The sequence below is a fragment of the Pan paniscus genome, chromosome 8, assembly GCF_029289425.2.
Source record: "Pan paniscus chromosome 8, NHGRI_mPanPan1-v2.0_pri, whole genome shotgun sequence".
Classification (NCBI taxonomy): domain Eukaryota; kingdom Metazoa; phylum Chordata; class Mammalia; order Primates; family Hominidae; genus Pan; species Pan paniscus.
The window spans coordinates 56579967-56587437 of NC_073257.2; positions in this window are offsets into that span (position 1 = coordinate 56579967).

Here is a 7471-nt window from a genome sequence, read left to right on the forward strand (position 1 = left end):
CCCAGATTCAAGGGGAAGGAAATCAGAGCCCACTTCTCAATGGGAGACATGACAAAGGAGACCATCTTTAATTTGCTACAAGGAAAGTGGAGAGAGTAGGAAAAGCAGAGGCTGTACTGAACAGGTAAATTTGAGAATCATTGCAGTAAGAGTTTAGGGCAACATAGAATGAATTAAATTAAGTCAGCAGAAAGCTGGGTGGCATACTTTTAGGCATTAGGTAGACAGGAATCAGTAGGACACCCTCTGTCTTTCAGCACTCGTTCTATTAGGACACAGATATTAAGCAGACAGTCATTTGGATTTTAAGTTTTAAAACAGAAGTGCCTATGGTTCGTGAATCCATCCATCCATCCATCCATCAATCCATCCATCCACCCACCCACCCACCCATCCATCCATTCACTAACCTATTCATCTATCCATCTGTCTATCTATCCACCCATCCATTCATTCATCTATCCATGCATTAATTTTTTATTTATTTATTGAGGTCCTGGGGCTAAGATCTTAGATCATTGAGCTTACTTTCTAATGGGAGGATAGATAGACCCATTGCAGGCAGTGATATGAAGAAAATAAGATGAGGAGGGGCAGTAAAGGGTGGGGTGGGAAAGGAGCTGCATTCCAGTTAGGGTGATGGGAGAAGTTTTCTCAGAGGACAGGAGAGATAGGATGACACTTGTGGGATGAACAGGATCCAGCCAGGTAAAGATTTGGAGCAGAAACTATCAGGAAAACACAAAGGTTCCTGGGGCACAAATGGGCTTGGGGTGTTCAAGGACCAAAGGAGGGCAGTGTGGCTGGAGCTCTGTGCCTGGGGAGCACAGAGGTGTGAGAGGTCAGGGAGGCCTGAAGCAGTGTTGGGAGTGCAGAGAGTCCGGGGCTTGCCCTTCCTGGGGCCACTGCTCTGTACAGAGCAGGTGATATGAGAGGTGGGTCTTCAGGGATAAAGGCTGCACTTGGCTTGAGTGAGTTTATAATGAGGGAGGGGTCATGGGAGGCTCAGGTTGGAGGCAGAGGAGGATACTAATGAAGATAACGAATATTTAGTTATCCCTAGTCATGTTCTTCTCACAGTCCCATTTAAGCTTTATAATCCCTATGCAAAGTGGGTGCTCTTATTATCCTAAATGGAGGGTCGGTGATCAGCGGTCACTTTCCAGGCTTGCTGACTTTGAGGTCCCCTTAGGAGGCATCTAGGTGGACACGTGTAAATAAACCATTGAGATGACACCTTGCTCATATTTGGCACTCAGTAAATAAGTGTTGCATGTGATAGGGGTGAAATATAAAATTCAAAGTAGCTCCTCCATGGTGCTGAACTTGAGCTGCTAGAGAAGTGTCTATGTTACAGCTTGCTTGGCACTGAAATGAGGTTGCTGAAATGTGAATTCAAATCCACTCTAATTTCCAATAAGGACTTTTTGTGTTCATGTGGTGGTCATGTGTTTCTTTTTTGGGTGATGAGTCTCTGAACTCCATTCCTGTGTTTAGGCAGGGCCTTTCCCACCTTTATTTTGCAGAGCCCAGCTCTCACTGAAGGCATATGACCCAGATCCTGAGAACCAGATGCACCGGCCTGAGCTTTCGTCAGAAGCAAGGACACACAGAACCTTTCTTAGAGGCATCATTAGAGGACCGGACATGGTGGCCAGAGGCCGCAGGGACAGAAGTCCCAGGGCCATGTCCAGGAACTGGGCTCAGGGGACCTCCTGGTGCCACCTGCATATCTGAGCCCATGGAGTTCCTCTGGTCTATTCAGTTCTCTCATTTTAACTTAATTTTGTTTTTGTAGGCTTTCTTAAAAAATTGCCCAGTTCATTTACGTGATCACGTTTATTGTGTAGAGTTGAGTGTGGTTCTCTCTTAATTATTTAGTCTCCACTGGGTCTGTGATTATATTTCCTTTCTTATTGCTAATGCTGTTTGTGTTTGATTTTCTTCTTTTTTTCTTGGCCTGACTTAAAGAGGTTTGTCTGTTTTATCTTTATTTTAAAAATAACCAACTGTTTATTTTTACTTCTCCACTGTGATTTCCCCCTTTATTTCTTTAATGTTTGAGTTTATATTTTTTCCTATTTATTTTGGCTTAAATTTTATTATCATTTTGCTATATCCTTGTGTCAAGCGCTTAATTCAATTATTTCGTTATTTTGACTTCTAAAAAATCAGTTAATTCTATAAGTTTTCCTCTATGTACTACATTGAGCAAACTCCACAGGTTTCTGTAGGGGGCATACTAATTGTAATTCAATTTCGTTTTCCATGTGTAGGTCCAGATTTATTTGAATGTCCAAATACTTAGAATTGTAGGCTCTTGTTTTGTTATTAAAGTCTGGTTTTATTACATTGTGTTTAGAGAAAATAATATGGAGGATTTTAATTTTAGATAAAGCATTAATATCTTTTTTATCCTCAAACATGATCAATTTTTGACAGTGTTCCAAAAATATACTATGAAATATATATTATCTGTTGGAATAGAGTAATATATATACACACTCTGCCATGTGCATATGTTTATATATCATATTTAGTCAATGGTAGTTGTGTTAGCCAAGTCCTGGAGTCATCTCGATTCAAGTTTGTTGAGGCAGAATTGTCCATTTCGTCCTCAGCTCAGCTTCAACTACTTAACAGAACCTGATTCATATAGGAATTAAGTAAATGTTTGTTGAATGAAATTCAGTGTCCCCAACCTTTTTGGCACCAGGGACTGGTTTTGTGGAAGACAGTTTTTCCATGGATGATGGTAGGGGATTGTTTCAGGATGATTCAAGTGCATTACATTTATTGTGCACTCTATTTCTATTATTATTACACTGTAATTAATGAAATGATGGTAAAACTCACAATAATGTAGAAATCAGTGGGAGCTCTGAGCTTGTTTTCCTACAACTAGATGGTCCTCTCTGGGGGTGATGGGAGACAGTGACAGATCACCAGGCATTACATTCTCATAAGGAGTGTGCAACCTAATATAGATTCCTCGCATGCACAGACCACAATAGGGTTCGTGCTTCTAGGAGACTCTAATGCCACCACTGATCTGACAGGGGGTGGAGCTCAGGTGGTAATGTGAGCCAGGAGGAGTGGCTGTAAATACAGATAACACTTCGCTCACTCACTTGCCACTCACCTCCTTCTGTGTGGCCTGGTCCCTAATGGGCCATGGACTGGTACTGGTTCATGTAGCTTTGCTAAATTTTTCTGCATTTAAAATATATTTTATTGAGATATTTCTGGAACTTTTGGGTGCCTAGATTTGTGATGTTATACAGTGGTGCTCATTTTAGGAATATTTATTAAATGCTTTTGGTGTGCTGGGCACTGTGCTAAGCACTAGAAATACAATAGCAGATAAAAGAATCTAGTGGCCTCCCGCACTTTATGATTCATACATTATAGCTACAAAACAAACAATAAACAAGCAGATAAATAAGTATTAATTTAAAAGAATCCCGGTTGGTGCTATGAAGGAAACAAGTGAGCAGCCTTTTCAAGGTATGGAGGGGATGGGACTGTTTGTGGGACGGTCAGGAAGGTCTCCCTGGGGAGGGTGCACTGAAGCCAAGGCCAGAGGACAGGTGGCCAGCCCCATGAAAAGCTGGGACAGGCTTCCAGGCAAAGAGACCATGCCTTTTGTTAATGTGGCATCCCCTTCTCTCATTTAATGTGTTACCTTGAGTTCTACATTGGAAATACTGCTTCTGTCTTCTTTTTGTTAGTGCTTACATGATCCATATTTATCTACACAATTATACAATCCATGCAATTAGGTATTATGATGGTTAATTTTATGTGTCAATGTGGTGTGCCTAAGGGATGCCCAGATGGCTGGCAGTGCATTATATCCGGTGTGTCTGTGTGGGTGTTTTGGAAGAGGCTGGCATTTGAATCGTGGACTGAATAAGAAGACTCATCCTCACCAGCACAGGCAGGCATTGTCCAATCCATTGAGGGCCTGAATAGAACAAAAAGGTGGAGGAAAAGTGGATCTACCCTCTCCTGCTTGAGTGGAGACATCCATCCTCTCCTGCCCTTGAGCACTGGTGCTTCTGGTTCTCAGGTTTCCCTACCCAAACCGGGACTTAGGCCATCAGCCACCGCCTTCCCCATTTCTCAAGCCTTAGGGCTCAGGCTGCATGTCACCACCGGCTTCCCTGCTTCCTAGCTGACAGATGGCAGATTGCAGAAATTCTCAGCCTGCACAACCACGTGAGCCACTTCCCTGAATAAGTCTCCTCTTCATACAGTCCTCCCTTGGTGTGGGTGGGGATTCATTCCAGGACCCCCGAGTATATCAAACTCCATGCATACTCAAGTCCCGCTGTCAGCCCTGCAGAACCCGTGTGTAAGGAAAGGCAGGCCTCTGCATAAGCAGCCTTCGCTTGCTGGGAATACTGTGTTTTCCATCAGAGTTTGGTTGGAAAATCTGAGTATAAGTGGATCCATGCATTGAAACCTGTGTTGTTCAAGGGACAAGCATCGAGGATAGGCACAGGCTACTGGAGACAAATATGGGAATGTGGCTATGGGCAAGACAGTGCTGGTGGGGCAGGCATCACTCCAACAAGCAGACAACAGCAGGGATCAGTGTTGCCAGGGTCTGGGCATGAGTGCTGAACAAGTTGGAGGTCTTCCTTGGAGCCGGCCTCAGGCTGGGAGAGGATTGTGGGGCCTGAGCGGCTCCAGCCTGGATGGGTCCAGTAAGGAACTCTGCAAGAGGAGCTCACCTGTGCACACAGGGATGCATACTGGGAGAGAGGAGAAGCCCGGGTCATAGGCTCTGGCCCTCTTGCACTGCATGCGGGAAGCTGCAACACAGGGAGGCTGCTGGGCAATGGTCAGTGCCAACAGAGTGGGTACATCACAGCCATGAAGCTGTGGTCATGCAGAGCACAGCATGAGAGCCTCTGGCTGAGTTGTCTGACTGGGGTTGTGGATGGAGTTGATGGGCACAGGGAAGAGAGGAGGAGGGGCTTGCTTAGCGGAAAAGATACTGAGTTGAGTTGGGGGCATGTGGAATTTGAGATGCCTGTGGGAGACCCATTTGAGATGTTCAGTAGACAAGTGGGGGCACCCAGTTGAGCACTGGAAATGGGGCTCTGGACCCTTGAAGAGAAGCCAGCAGTTGGGTCATTGCATGAGAGGTGGTTGTGGTGATGATGGGAACTGGTAAGATTGCTCAGGTTAAAACGAAGAAAACAAGCCAAGGAAAAACGATGGTCAAGGCAAATACAGTAAGGATCGACGGCATCCTTGAAGTACTTCTTTGTCTCCAAGAGCATTCATTCTATTTCATGTGCAATGAGAATTCTAGCATTTTAGCACTGTTTAAAATTAATGACTCAGAGGGAATTCTGGCCCCACACAAGCGCCTGCTAGATGGGTAAGCCTCGCTGCCTGCCTTTCTGAATTGCTTGTTGCACAATTGGGCCATTCACTGTGTTCCGGGCCCTCTGTGTGTTTCCTCTTTTCCAGCTTAGACCTATTTGTTAGGGAAAACAATCTACTTCTCAGGGTTTCAGTTTTATGTACTGTTGATCTATTGCTTTATTTCTCTAATCTCTTTCCCACAGTCAATAGTTTTTACTACCTGGAGCTGAAAACAGCCTACAGGATACCAAAGCGTGAGTTTATTTAGAACAAAGAAGACCCTCTGATTCCAGTGAGGTCAGGGAGGAGGCCAAACAGTCAACCCACTTGCTTAGGACATGTGGCCTAAACTGTAATTTGACTTTGCGTTCACTTTTCAACTAGTTGCATTGGCCTTATGGTTTTTATTAAACTGTAAATCTCTTTACCACATTGAAAATTGTGGAACGCATTTCTTCTTCTCGAGTCTGTGCATCTGAAGGCCATAGGTGGACAAGTGCACAGCACCAGTGGAAAATGGCTTTTCTGGAATATCAGGTTCGGTCCTCAGAGACTAAGAGCACTCCATGTGGTGGGCAATAAATCTGAATTCTGCTGCGTTTAATTAAGGTAATTTTCCTACTTAGCTCCACATGTGGAGATGAGATTCAATTTTACTGTGCCTAAAAGAACATGTCCTTTCAAACGTGTCACCAGAATGGAATGCGACCACAGATCGACATGTGACGAGCCTCTGTCGCCTCAAGGGAGAAGAACTGTGGCAGGAACGCAATCTGTCCCCTTCTCCTGCTCCTGTGGGTTTTTCCATTGCATGGATATGGGTTGTGAGGGAATGGAGTCCCTCTACAGAGATATCAGATGCAGATGGAGGGCAGAGCAGGGTGAGAAGTTGAGCCAGAGGAGGAGACAGATTGTTGGATAATGTTTTCTCGCTAGGTACAGTGTCAGTGAATAAATATTTTGATCATCAGAAAGACCAAGGATCCATATTCCTGACTCTTTTGCAGAATAATTAATAAACGTTATGGGAATCACCTAGTATCTCCATATCATCCATACTGTGAGGGTTGATTTTATGTGTTGACTTGACCAGGTTAAGGATGCAGACAGCTGGTCAGACATTATTTCTGGGTGTGCCCGTGAGTGTGTTTCCAGAAGAGATGAGCGTTTGAATCAGTGGACTGAGTAAGAAGGTCTGCCCTCACCCATGTGATTGGGCACCATGCAATCTGTTGAGGGCCCAAAAAGAACCGAAAGGCAGAAGGGAAAATTCTCTCTTTCTCTCCTTGGGCTGGGTTGCCCCTTTTCTCCTGCCTGCAGACACAAGCACTTTTGGTTCTCAGGCCTGCAGACTCAGACTTGAACCTACACTGTTGGCTTTCTTGATTCTCAGGCCTTCAGGTTTGGGCTGAATCACACCACTGGCTTTCCTGGGCTCCAGGGTGTCGATGGCAGATCGTGGGGTCTCTCAGCCTCCACAATCCCATGAGCCAATTCCCATAATCAATCTCTTTTTATCTATATCTATATATAGATATCTCTCTCTCTATCTTATTATTCTGTTTCTCTGGAGAATGCTAATACAGAGTTCTTGAAAAGACTCTGAAAACAACCACATCACCACCAAGGAAACATGGAGCCTCCTGGGTCACGAGAGGCCTGAGAGGCATGGCGGATGTGCCTGAGTTTCCTCTACAGGGTTCTTGTTAAGAGGTGGCCCAACCCATGCTTGGCCACGTTGAGAAAAAGGAAACGCATCCTCCCAAAGGAAGGCCCGTTCCACTGCTGGAGAATTCAGGCTACTGAAAGCTTCTTGCTTATGTGATTTTGCCCAATTCCGTTTCCGAGTCTATCCCTTTTGTTCTAGTCCCTTCTTTTAGAGGAACATGGAGCAATAACAATGACTCTTACCGAGGCCAATTCTCTATTAGGCTCCAGGCAGCCAAGGTGACAAAGGATGTGTATCCTCGTCCTTCAGAAGGTGATAGTTGAGAGGAGCGTGGGAGAAAACCATAAGCCCCCCAAGGTTAGGGTCACATCTATTCATCTGTATTTTGGTGACTAGCAGAGCACCTGGCAAAAAGTAGAC